Genomic DNA, 14,207 nt, shown 5'->3' on the forward strand with positions numbered 1-14,207 from the left:
TTCTCCCCTTGCGTGTGATCTTCGTGTTTCTCCCACCACCACAGCCCCGTGATTGATCCATCACCATAGTTCCTTGTGTTCCTCCCCACATCCTTACAATCCTTTTCCTTACCCCCCGTGCCCTGCCTACCTCAGACTATGGTCAGCTTGCTAGCTTCGTATTTTCTTCTGATCCTAGCTTGTTTTCCCACATTCCACCTATAAGTGACATACATCTGTATTTTGACACATTTATTTTGTTGACTTCAGTCAGTGTTAGGTAACTGGTGACTATTGCATGTGAAGCTCGTCCAGTCTGGTAGCTCTCTGTGCATGGAGGGAGTGGAATAAAATATCCTACCGTTCTTGAAGTCAATGTCCCCACAAGTGAACTGACCATTTCATGCAGCGCCACAGAGCTGAGTCCCAGGCTTCTTCCCTCCTGTTTCCTGTCTGCTCACTGGCACTCGTGTGTGACACCCCAGAGCCTGTTCACCCCCTTTCCAACCCAACTTGGATTGTTTTGAATTTTGTGGCTGGGAGCCACCCTATTACAACCATTCTTTTCTCATTTTTTATGATTGACCCCTGATGATCAGATATTAATTTCAGCGTACCAAATCATGCTTGGCCATTTGCATGTGTGACCATGTGCTCAGCATAGTGGGCTGTGTGACCTTCTGCATCCTCTCCTACTCCCAAGGGCAGGCGTCTCTTGGACTACGCCAGGCAGATAAACGCAGGAGATCTGCTCTGCTCTGGATTAGCTATTGCGTGCCGCGTGAGAGAAATCGCGTTTTCCTACTGGGGCCAGTGCTGTGCCCCAAGCATTCTTTTTATATTGGTATTGGGACAAGAGCATAAACCTCCCTACTCACAGACTTAAGCCTTGCGCCATGTTTACAGCCACCACTCTGGCCCAACAAATCCCAGAAGAAACCTTGTGTCTTCCACGAAGGTGTGGGGGAAGGAGGCGCGCATTTTCAGAAGACCATCTCCAACCATCTATCCCACATCTATGGGCTTTCCCATGCCTGATACTCTGCTTGATTTCCTCCTTTTCCTTGTCCTCTTTGCATCGCTAATACCCTTCCCATGCGCCTCACATGCACAGCATGCTCACTTTTCATTCTTGGTTCATCTGCTGGAGTATTGCTGCTGGATTCAGCGTTCTGACATGCGTTTTCCTTTAGCGATGGTGCTCTCTCTCAAATGCTCTGTTATTTTATTTTGTAGTTGAAGTTCTATGTATGTCAGCTCCAAAGGGCTTTGAGATGGGGTTACTGTCACTGGGAGACACTCAAGCAAAGAAAAGAAAGCCAAACATTGTAACCCAAGAGAGCTGAGGTCTGCAGGGTGGCGGCAGCAGAGAACTAAGTAATTAGTTTCTGTCCCCACCCACATAGGAGCCTCCACCACCCTGATTTTACTCTTGATGAAGCCCGATGACTTAACAGTGTGTGGGCGTGTGGGGCTGGGTCATCACAGATCTACTAATGGGCAGGTAGAGTCGGTGGGCGCTGCCTGGAGAGCCTGCCTGGCGTCTGCCTTGGAACCCCTCGGCCCCCCCCCCCGACTTCCTGCCTGCTCACCTGGTGAGGACCACGTTGAACCGAGAATGATGTTAGGCTGAGAAGCTTGGGCATTCAAGGACACAAGTCAGTGATTCTTAAAAACAGGCCAGTGATTTAATTAAACAGTAATTTTTCTGTAGCACTGATTTCTTATTCCTCTGTGAAGTGACCCTTTTCCAAATGACACCCTGTGGAAGGACAATGAATGGTATCCACTGAGATCTGACTCCACAGAACACGTTAAAATAGATGGGGAAGGCCCGCCCTGGTGGTGCAGTGGGTTAACACAGCACCATGGAGCTACCTACAGCCACAGCAGCACCAGTTCGAGAGACCCACAGGGCGCAGCAGACCTCTCCTGTGTCCCCGCTGCTCCCCTCAGCAGTGTGTTTCAGTGGGTAGGCCTGTTCTGCTCCCCACTGTCTCTGACGAGCCCCTCACCCCACCCCCTGCACCTCTGGCCTGTACCCCAGTTCTTGCATGCATAAAGAAATAAATCTTGTAAATAAATAGATGAGGAGACTATTTAGAAGCAATTGTAGATTTGAGTGCTTTAGAGGCAAACTGGTGAACTGCCTGCAGCACCAGGCTCCACCCCCGCCCCTCCACCTTGGGCAATGATTTAAAAGGACTCCCGTGGACATCATAAATCAGGTTAGTCTCTAACTGTAAGGCATTCGGCGGGGAGTGGAGGGAAACTTTTTATGATTCTTTTCCAGCTCGTTCATTCTAATATGAAATGCCATTGTAAAACAAATGAAATGCCACTCTCAAATATTTATTAGATTCTTAACGTGAAATACCAGTTGTGCTTCAGAAGGGACTTTCATAGCATCTTTTGGACACAGCGAACTGGTGCTGCCTTTCTGCTCCTGACCACCGAGCCTCTGTCTTCGCTCTAAAATAAGAACACTAACTGACATTAGATACGTGCAGTGAAGTTCCCGGCGGAGTGGGGGTTGGATGGAAACGTGGTGCCCCAAACCGCTAGAGTGGAGAGACCGTCCTGGGGATGGGGGGCATTTTTGATTCACGACTTTTCCAGGACACTTACAAATAGAAGCCGCGTGGTTTGTCTCAGGCCTGCAGTGGAGAAGGACGCAGGGGAGCAGGTTAAACCCGCGTGGTAGCCTGGGCTTTTGTTCTAGGCACTACCTCGCTCTTTTTCACCTGAATAAGAGGGGGACATGAATCAGGCTGGGAAAGTCATTTTTATACCTACACAGATAGCCCCAGTACAAGAGAATCCCAGAAACAAACCCAATTTGGGGGGTGGAGAAAAATCACCAGATATCTTCATTCTTGTTAATTAAAAAAAAATCTTGTGTTTACTTATTTTTGTAGAAGAACTGGGGTGCATCCCAGGGGTGGAGGGGTGAGAGTGTTAGGGGGAAAGGATGTGCTGTTTTCTGGACTCCACCCCCTACTCCAGTTATTGAAACTACAACTCCCAGCAGTACCAGGGAGAGAACTGCGAGGACCCGAGGCAGAGCTAAGTGGGCATTCTGGGACTTTTGGGAGTGTATAAAGAAGCCATGTGAGAGCTGCTCTCTCTCTGGACCACATGGCTGGTGGCTGGTCGCTTGGCTCTTGATGAGCTTTCAGTGTGCTATCGGAGTTCAAGTCAGTGGAGCTGGTAGGACGCCCTAGTTAGCTTGTCTCTCTCTCTGTCTTTCCCGAGTTGTACCTTTTCCTTTCCCCTTTGTAAATAAGCCCATTATTGACCCTTTCTGTGTGTGCCTGCAGTACAATTGAATTTTAAGACCCTCAGACAGACTGCCCAGTTCACATTGGGTCACCCTGTAACCAGAAGACTCACCAGAGACAGAGTGGGGAGCAGAGCAGGCTGATCTACTGACATCCACTGCTGAGGGGAGCAGCAGGGAGACAGGAGAGGTCTGCTGCACCCCGTGAGTCACTCCCTGGCCGGGGATCAAACTCAGGCAATAGAAGTGATGGCTTGAGACTTAACCTTCAGGCCACCAGGGAGACCCCAGATCGCTTTATTCTTTGATTATGCTTTCGGATCACAGAGGTGGGGTTACACTGATGGGGAACAATGCTGACAAGTCATACACAAACCCTACTGTGACAGCAGTTTGTCCCCAAAGCACAAGTGAGGAGAGGCTTCTAATAAATCGGAGTCTCCAGGCACATCACACTGACAACCGCAGTCAGGCTTCTCTACCCAATAAGGAAAGCAGCGGCTCCCTGCCCTCACTCTGGGGGCCTTGCAGGGATCTAGCCAGCTGGTTTTCCAAGAGGCAGATTGTCCTGCTGGTGGTGGCTGTGTTTGGCTGTCGGAACTGGTCTGGTCACCCACTGTCCATGCATGAGAGCCGCTCCTCATTCCGTCCAGCTTCCCACTCAGGCACATCTGCCTGTCGCTTCCCATACGTGAGAAAGCTGGGAGACCCTCTATCTTGCCTTGTTAAAATCAGGCTATTAGTAATCACGTGAATAACTTAATTCTACAGAATCAAAGTCAGCTCTATGGATGCGCTCCGAGGCGACAAGAAATGAAGAGAAATTTTTGTCAGTGGACAAACCTAATAATTCAGTGGAATATTATTTTCTTGAAGAAATAATTGGGATACATCTGAATAACAAATAATTGTCCTATTAAAAAGCGCAGCTGGCTAGAGACAAAAAGGGACAATATGAGGGATTTGTGTGAAAATTACCGTGAGGTTTGAATTTCCTGAATTTCATTTCCAAACTGCTTACCCTGCTGTTTCCTTTCAGTCCTTATCTCCCACCTGGGGTCTGGCTTTTCATGTGGACAGCAGTTCTCCTCTTGCAGCGAATCAATTCTGTGGCAATTTCCCCCAAATCTGTGGGGAAAAATTCAGAAGTAGGCCAAGAAGGGGAGCTGTACTCATGGCCTACCCTCTTCTTCCCCTAGAATGGCGTGTTCTGGTCCTGCTGACTGTCCCAGGGCCAGGGGTCTCCACTGGCCATTCTGGGTTTGGGAGCTGACGGGCCACACTCACTCACCTGTCCCATTTCCACTTCACGGTGGGAGAAACAGTCGCCGTCGTTTAATGTGGTTCAGTATGAATTGCACCAGGACGCACACACATACACACACTCACACACATTTTCAAGAATTGTACTTTACACGACAAGAAAGATGTTAGCCAAAGCAGCCCCAAGCCTCTTGGCCAGAGGAAGGAATGAGCTCTCGTTCCATTCTTCAAACCACAGCCTGGCTCCCTCGTGGCCAGTGGTCCCCTCAGAGCCCTCTGCAGACCAGTGAGGGATTGTTGTGAGCTGGTGGCTCTGCTTGGCCTCTTTGTTGGACCCCAAAACAGAAGATGTTAGCATTTGGCTCCTGTGTTGGTGACCCTGGAGTGCCTGTCCCTGGACCCTGCCCTCCCATCCACTGAGAAGTGTCCCCCTCTGCGGTCGAGCCAGCCACCTGCCTGGATGTTGGGCGTGCAAACTGCTGTAACCTGAGCCCTTGAAATTTGATTGTCTGTGCCTCTCTGCTGACGTCCTCTCCCACCGCCTGCCTTATAAAGTGGCAGAAACAGCTCACGGGGTAATGTGTTGTCTCCTCATCCAGCAAGGATCGCCGGAGGGGGTGAGAACCGGGTATTGAGCGCCAGCCTTCCGGCCCTGTGGCTTGCACCATTTGCTGAGGTTGAATTGCATGTTGTAGCCATGTGTTAACCTTTCATTTTCCAATACCACAAACATCCTTTGTCTAACAAGCCAAGTGGTTGCATCCACACTTCCTTCCATGGCCCCAGCACTGGCTTTAAGGCGAGGAGTGGGGGTGTGTGGAGGGGGCCTTGTGCTCTCATTCTTCAATCACCAAGGACGGAAGGAAGTGCATTCTGTGTCAGGAACATGGTTCAGCTTCATGTTTAAGGCAGGCAGGGAGAGAATATATGTCCCTGAGCTCAGTTCCGTGTGGACGTCGCTTAGCTGTTGGGAATGCTAAGAGGAAAAGGTCAGCGACCACCGTATGCGGCGTGGTGGTGACCTGAGGGCTGGCCCCTGGCAAGGTGCTCAGCGTAGCTTCCTACCTGGCAGGTGTCCCTCTCTGAGTAGGAATGGTGTACACCTGGAGACACGGTGCCAAGTGGAGGGGCATTCAAGGTCCCTTTTGAAGTCAGACTCTGAACATCAAGCAGAATTCAGTTCCCTGCAGATGTAGACCAAGGTCCCGCTTTCCTGCTGGTTGTTGGCCGGGCCATTCCCACTCTCTGGAACACCCACATTCTTTGCCTTATGGTCCCCTCTGTCCATCAAAAATGATAAGCAGACAAACTAGCCTCCACTCTTAGTCTTTAATAAATTAAAGAACCACTCAGAGTTGAATTAGGACTTTCTCTTTCTCTCTTACCTGTTTAGACCTTGCAAGGGGGAAGACCCTGAGAGACCCCACCTTCTGGGTTACCGCATTTGCTGAGTTTCCAGCACGCATCACAGATATAGGTCGGGTGGCCACAGACTTGGGGTTGTGTGCAGGCTGCTGTTCCACTGTTTTCCTCATCGGCTGTATGGTGAGTAGGATGATTAGCTCAGGCCTGCATGATGGGTCAGGTGGGGAGATCAGTTCGGGAAGCACCTGTTGCCGGGAGAAAAGTGACGCCCTCCGTGAGTGCTGCACGCGGTGTGGGGGCCTGGTGACAACGGAAAGGCCGAGTAGGGACCACATACAATACTGCCTCTGCCGTGACAACAGGGAGGCAGGGTTGACGCAGAATCTCAGCTGCTTTCATCTGCACAGAAGAGACACCTCCTGGAATGAATCGTAAGTGCTTTGCAAACAAGAATATTCACCTTCCTCCCACGGTGAGAAAATAGTACTGGGAATTTATGATGACCATGGTTGCTGGACTACGTAAGAAGGACTGATTCCTCAGCAACTGTCTGAGAGTAAAAACAGTTAATTGTTCAGAAACATCAAGAGTTCATCGACCTTTATCTGGTGGCGAAACAGTTTTGAGAACCACTTTAACGTTTGATGCATTTAAGATGAGGGAGGAAAAGTATTGACTAGAAACAACTGATGCATGACCAGGAGTTCTTAGAGAAAGAAGAGGAACTTAAACTTAATACTGAGTAGAAGAAAAGCTGAGGGTGGCATTGCACCCCTAAAAAGAACTGGGTATGTCTGGAGTGTCCTTGCCACCTATGGTCAATGCAAGAACTTTGGTCTTCGTCTCACTGGAAAGACTTGAGTCTCTTGCAAGCCACCTACTGACTTTTCTTTACAAAGAATCTTCCCCACGCCAACATGTTCTCCCTCTGAAGTGGCTGCAGTGGAAGTGGCCGTGCGCGGCCCAGGCACGAGCAGACACAGCTGCCCCCCCCCATTCCATGCTGACATGGTGTGTCACTGCGTGACGCTTCTCGCGGAAGGCAAATGGTGCAGCCCCTCCCAAGAACAGGCCATTGGAGGGACCTCCGCGGAGTCAGCTCTTGCTCAGACGTCTCCCTTTTATGCCAAGTTTTTCAGGCAATTGCTTGTTCGTGCTATAGACATGTGTTACATAAAAATGAAATTACAGACATTCTTCTATTTTTTTTAATATAAGTTTCTTATTTTAGATTGGCTTCTGATTTTCTTCTCCCATGGAATTTGCCCTTATACCGAGTTTAGAAACATGGTTCCTTAAAACCCAGTCAAATGGCTGTTGCTTGAGAGGTGGAGGGACTATTTCCCCTTGCTCCTCTGGCTTCTTCCCCAGCCAATGGGCTGATCACATTAACATCACACTGATGAGTAGGAATAAAGAACATTTAATTACAAATATAAGGAGACTCCCTATGGCTGTAGAGTCGAAAGCAAATTGGGCACAATGAGGATATTATGCTGAGCTAGGGAGTGGGCTGGCGTTTCAAGAGGGATGAGAGGCGATGCTGTTTGGATTCAGAAAAGGGGTCCTTGGAGTCCCTCTGAGAAAAGTCTCCGCAGAGCTCCCCTTCCGCAGCCCGTGCGAGTTTCTCCACGAGGCAGGTGTGTTTAGGTAGAGTGAAAAGGCAAGTTTGTTATGTAAGAAAAGGAAGGAGATTGCACACATGGGCGGGCTGCGGGAGCCGCCATTGAGAGGACGGACTTGTAAGGCGCCTGGAGACACAGGCACTGTGCTTGCAGGGAGCTGCGTCTCGCGTGCAGAAGTCGCAGTTTTCTGGGAGGGTCTCGGGCCTTTGTGAGGTTGTTGCCTATCGTCAGATGAATTATCCTAGGGCGGGACTCGCCCACGAGTGCAGTAGGGGACTCTCCGGCCGGCCTCCGCCCCCACAGGCCAGCCCGGGGCTGCACTGACACGGCTGTGGCACTGGGCCTGTGGGGCTGAGGTAACTACTGTGTTCAGCGTTTCTGCCCCGCCTGCAGCTCTGGTCTTGTGACGCCTCCTTCCCAAATTTTCTGCTCTTCCCTCCATCAAGGGGACCACCTGGTGAAGAGCAGATGTTCTGCAAGGCCATGTTAGCCCCGAAATAGAGACAGGCTTCTCCAGCAGGAAGATTTTTTTCTGGTGAAAAATCCCAGTTTGGGTAATATCCCCTTTATTCTCATAAGTGGAACCGCTGTTTACCTCAGCTTGAGCCTACAAGCCAAGGGACCCTTGTTGAGGAGCCTTCTTCTGGACACGTGGTGAGACCAGTCTTGCCCTGTCCCTGTCCACTCAGCTCAGCCCACAGAGGACATGGTGGGTGGTGCACAAATTTAGTTCATGGACCAGGAAATGATCCGCAGCTGCATTGGCAACTGGGGACTCACATCTTGAAGACTCACCCAGCCGAGGTGAGGAAATACTGTGTTCTCTTCCTGTCCATTTGACTCTGCTCTGGCATCCAGTGCTACCTTCCTCTCTCCTGTCTTTAATTTAAATGCACAGATCTGAAAACAGACTTCAAAACCCAAATGTGGTTCTTAGCAGCACTAAGAATAGATAGTATTTTTTTTTTTAAGATTTATTTATTCATACAGAACTGGGGCACAGGCCAGAGATGCGGAGGGCGAGAGGCTTCACCATAGACAGAGTGAGGAGCAGAACAGGCAGATCTAGGAAGTACACTGCTGAGGGGAGCAGCAGGCGGGTCAGGAGAGGTCTGCCACGCCATGTGGTCTCCTCCGGGGCAGGCGGGAGTTGAACTCATGCGGAAGTGGCTTTAGCTTCTCAGTGTGTGCTTTAACCTGCTGCGCCCCCAGGGAGGGCCCAGAATAGACACTATTTTTAAGGTCTCTAGTTTGTGGATAAGTTTGAACATATAATCAGTTTACGGGACAAATCTCTAGTTCTCTTCCCATCTTGTGGAAAACTTAAGTTCTAAAGTTTCTCTGAGAATAAGTGTGATCATTATAGGATTTTTATTATAAAACAAAATAGGACAGAGAAAGGAGAAAAATGGTAAGTGAGAAATTTATATTCTGGAAGTCACTGAATTGTTTGCTGTACTTGGAATGTGCTATTATTTGCTGAGTTACGCATCAGCAGTTTATTTCCTACACCTGAGTTGCATTCTCTAAGCAAGCCCTTGATAGTCTATGAGGAGGGGGCCACTGGCTTGGCACTGATGATCCAGTTTACATTTTCCATCCTGTTGTCCTTAGCAACCAGCCTCGGGCCAGGAATAAATCAGCGATAAGTAAATATTTTTGATTAAATTAATGAATAAAAGTGAAATGAAGGTGTTATTCTACAAAGCGGTTTTTAAAATAAGGCTGGAATAAATGCTTGCAAAAGAGGCTAATTCAATGCCTTGGTCATTTTTACTATTCTTAAAGCAAAGCCACAGGGGGAAAAGCAAGAACATTCAGCAAGCACATAAGGAGAAGCTGATGTAGACGAATGATAACTCCAGATTACAGGGAGGGCGGCCCTACCTGCACCCCAGAGATATTCCCACCCTCTTGCCTTAACTGTGTGCTGCAGGCGGTTTTATTTTACTGGCTACAGTTTACTAGAGAAATGGAGATGAACTTCTGAAAGAACTCTTCTCTGAGCCTGGTGGAAGACTGTAGACTGGCCAGGTAACAGTTACCTCAGGGACTCAGATGGCTCCATGCAGTGGTGCTTGAGGATTTTGGCCATTTGCCTCTGACCCCAGAGTGAGCCCCTCACCTTCCTGGCTTCTGCAAATAACACAGGCCTGGACTCAGGGCGGGTCCGAGTTGATTTTGTTCTGGGGGAGTGAATAAGTTCCTTCAAAATGATGAGGGAGAATCTGCATCTGAAGGATGAAGTGGGCAGGACTCTCCCTCACACTCAAGTCTACTACGGGAGACTCTTGGTGGGGTCCTGGCTGGTGGGCAGACTTCATGTTGGGGCGCATCCACTCCACCCACCCTGACAATGTCTTCTTATACCTGCTGAAGCCGAATGATTACAGTAGGAGTTAGACTACACTGTCGACACCAGGTATCCAGGGCCCCTGGTATCATGTCTTCGTAAGATCAATGAGTTTGTACGATTCACAGGGAGGGGCTAGAGTAGACACAGGAGATAATGTGAATCGTCCCTCTCCGTGGAGTAGGGGACTAAAATGGCGTCCGTGCGAGATGGCGTCTCCTGTTTTCCTTGATTTAGCTTTGCTAAATCAGTGGCTTTAATCATAGTACTTCAGGAGCTGTGACAATGACCTGACCTATCAGGAGCCTTTTATACATCGCCGTAATATATTCCACTCACATAGGCCTAGAAGAGTGTGACGCTGACTTGGTCTACCTTGATCATTAACATTCTCTTATTCTGGGTGCTTCAGCGATCACATTGATAGCAACTTGCGAAGGAATTACTTTGTGCCAGCGCAGTGCTGAACACCCCATCTGCTATTTGAGTGAGTCCGGTGGCCAGGCCATGATGTGATGGAGCCTGGACTTGAGCCCAAGGCTGAGTCCCAAGGCCACATATTTGAATCCGAATCCGAACCCCCAACTTTGCCTCCTGCTCCTTGGGTCTGGGAAGAGAACCTTGCTGTGTGTCGTGGTGCTCAGCTTGTCTGGGCTCATCGTTCGACAGGCTGGGCTGTGTGAGCAGAAGGCACTGGAGAAATACTGTAAGTTGTTGTGTTGGGGAGTCGCAGTCACTCACCAGAAACTCTTGGGAGAGTAGTATCTCCTCTTCACTTGATTCCAAAGCTCAAGGGTGTCGCAAAGCCAGCGTGATGGGCCGCTTTTATGGACGGGTGTTAGAAGGTTGGCCTCGAGCCCTCCATATTTCTGATCATGGTTCGTGGCTCTGCAGCCAGAAGCCAGTGCACCATCAAAAGGGTGAAGTTTAGCTCCCCGCCTACCCCACCACTTTTTAATCTTCTTTCTCGGTGACATGGTCTGGATGCTGGGTACATCTCTGCTACTGGGACTCAAACAGGAGGGAAGGCGTCACTGTCAAAAGTGGACGTGGCTTCAGTTGCCAAGTAGCCTGCTGCAGCCAGGGTCAGGGGAATGCTACAGATCGGTCGCTCTGGAAACCTCGCCATCAGTTTTTGGCCTCCGTCCCCCAGTTATAATTGGCTCATAGCTAAAATCCTATTTAACTCATTTGGTTACCCAGGATTAAATTTTTTTATCCAATTTATCTTGGAGGTGCACCAAGCCATTCCCTTCATGAAGATTAGGTGCCCTTTGGGTCTAGTAATGAAAACTTTTAACTGGTTTAAGTGCTTCATTTGCACCTGCTTTACAACTCTCCAGGACGAAATTCCTCTTTGGGAAGGGGGGCTTCCGTGAGGACCTCTGTTTGCACAAACCTGTGCCCTGTTTGCCAAAACCTGACGCTACCCACCTTCCCCGGCCAGCCCGTGGCCAGCTGCACAGCCTTCTATTCAGGCAAAGGTGCTTGGCTTGATCAGAGGCTGAAAACCGAGTTGTCGTTGGTGCACAAGATAATCCAAACTGGTCTTGCCAGCGCAGAGCAGCTGCAAGGTCTTCTCAAAGAGCTTGGGCCCTTAGGCTGTAGGAACCCAGCCTGGCCTCCAGGGGACTTGCTCAAGCTTGCGGGAAGTCCACGCCCTCCTCTGTTCTTGCTGTGCCAAACTGTAGACTTGGATCAAGTCAGATCACCACACGCTCATTTGTCGCACAGTCGCTTTGACCTCTCAGTTACCTACTCTGCCCTTCCGGTTTTCCTGGGGTTAGTCCACATGTCCCAGGATGTCATCGGCGCTGGTCTCAGCCTGTTCGCCAGCTCCGTGGGGGGTGATGTCCCCGAGGCCTGGGCTGACCTTCACGAGGACCTGCAGACCCAGATGAGAAAGCTGACTTCTGGCCGTCCCCTCCCCCGACCACGCTCAGTCTTTTCACTGGTCATGTTCCCAGCCTCTGTGCAGACTGCAAGGCGAGGGCCGAGAGGGAGCTGTGCTTGGTGAAATAGCCGGGGCAGAAGACACACTTCCAGTCGCATGCGGTGCACAGAGAACACGGACAGAAACACTAAATAAAAAACGTAAACTGGTTGCTGAGGGGGGAGGAGAAGGGACATGGGGTGAGGCAGAGGGGACAAGGCCGGGTGAGTGTGGGGCTGCAGCGTTCTGTCATGTGTTGACCAAACGATGTCATTGAGCAGTGTGACGTCATAAAAGCTGACTCACTTCATGTCCTGACTTGCCTAGTAGAAAGCACAGTGGTGCCTGTTTGTATCGCAGGTCAGGCGGGAGAGAATCCTTGCCCGGAGCCTTCGGCGTGAGTGCAGGTCAGTCCCTCCCGGCCTGCAGGAGCCAGATGCTGGGGTCTCCTGGCATGTCCCCTGAGCCTGCCAGCTCCGGGCTTGCTGGGCCTCAGCTGTGCCCATAGGTCCGAGCCTACAGAGCTGAGTCCATCCACCTGGCTCCATTTGGGAGATATTCCTTGTGGGCTTATTTCATTGACCCAGATTCCCCCATTTAAAATGAAGTGACCTGTGCTCATGGTTTTGTTACAGGGCAGCAAATCTGTTCCAGGATAGGGAAGCCCCAAATCTGCCTGCTCTAAGGAGGTTCTGCCATCCGCCGCAAAGAGACAAAACATATAAAACTTTAATGAAAAGGGACTTTAATACAGTGAATATACAATACAGAACACAAAGAATGTAACGTCTAAATCAAACACCTGAAGTGACCCCCGTCCCCTCATGGGCAAAAATCAACCCAAAAGGGACTGGCCCAGAGCAAGGCCTGAAAGCCACCACGAGACTAAAGCACCTTCTGGCCGGGACCCATGGAAAAGGGTCAGACATGGCCAGACGAGTGTGGGAGGAGAAGAGCAAAATCAAAATCCATATAAACACGGCCACAGTCACCTCCCCACGGGTCTCTCGCCCACATCTGCCTTAGCCAGTCCAGGGCCAGGAAACAAGCCCGGCTTCTCCCTCGCAGGCTCGCTGCTCCCTGTGGCTTCCTCAGGTCTCCTCCTTCATCCTGCTTCCTTCTCTCCTTTTTCTCTGCTCAGCTCCACCCTCCTTCTGGGTGGGGCCGGGAACCTGGAACTTCCCCTTTTCCTAGGGACCCCAGTTACAGTTTCTATGTCCTGGCCCTGTAGCCACTTGGTGGGCGAGGCTTGGGAAGGAGCCTTTCATTACTGGATCTGGGCACCTCTGTGCTGCTGGATGAGGAGAAACAGCACAAGCCTCTCTGACCCCGCCGACGCCCCTTCTTCATGCCTCGATCGATTAACATTTGTCTTTTTCCAAACCGCAGTAGAGAGTGTCATAAAAATGCTATTCATCGTCTCAGCAAACACACCTCTCATTTATTTGATTGAGGTTGGTGCCTTTACCTCCCGTGTTCATACTGACACGCTGTCCAGTTCCTACTCCTGAAACGTCCTTTCCTCACCTCAGGCGTGGTGGGGAGGCAGGATGGGGGTGGGGGAGAGGGAGTGGGGCGCCCGTTACCCGCAGGCTGGCATCTAATTCCACGGTGTTTGGGGTTTCTAAGTCTTCAAAGCTGTGGTCCAGTTTCTATTTTTTCACCCTGTTTCTGTTGGCGCTGCTTGGGCTTCTTTCCAGAGCGCTCACCCGTCACCCCCACTTGTGAAGTCTCACGCCTGATGTGTGTGAACATGTACAGGTGTGAGGTCAGGGTCACGGTCACGGGCGTCGGCACAGAGGCAACAGCCCTGGTGCTCACAGGCACAGGACATGATAACTGCACGTTACCATCTTTCTCCATCTTTCTTCACATAGCCTGAATCTTTCAGGGCCCAGCAGACCTCCTCTCTCTGAACCTCCCAAACTGTGGGGACCAGCAGGATGCTGTCTGCTCTGAGCCCCGAGATTCCACTCCAGCCATTGATCAGAGGGGTTGGTCTCCCCCGAAAGGTCACCTGGGCTTTCCTTCATCGGTCCAGAACAGATCCCTTCTGAGAAGTGCTCCTTGGGGTGGAAACGGCAGGACAGGGGAAGCCTGTGAGCCCGGGGGAGTCTGTTACTGTCCCTCAAGTTGTTGAGAGTTAAGAGCTGTGAGGACCCAGAGGCTGAGAAGCTCCATCCTCTTCTCACTTATTTGCCTTTTTGCTCATCAAAGCAACAATCCCAGTTTCCTCTTCTATGATCTAGAGGAATGTAGTTTGGGGTGGCATCCAGGTGGAGGCTGGGGTAACATGACCTGTTTCTTGAGAATCTCATCTCAGAAGGACGACACCTTCCTCTCACGTGACTCCCCTCTCTCCTCAGGTGACTCCCCTCTCTCCTCACCCGACTCCCCTCTCTCCTCAGG

This window comes from Condylura cristata, unplaced genomic scaffold, assembly GCF_000260355.1.
Source record: "Condylura cristata isolate star-nosed mole 26May11 unplaced genomic scaffold, ConCri1.0 scaffold00016, whole genome shotgun sequence".
Lineage (NCBI taxonomy): Eukaryota > Metazoa > Chordata > Mammalia > Eulipotyphla > Talpidae > Condylura > Condylura cristata.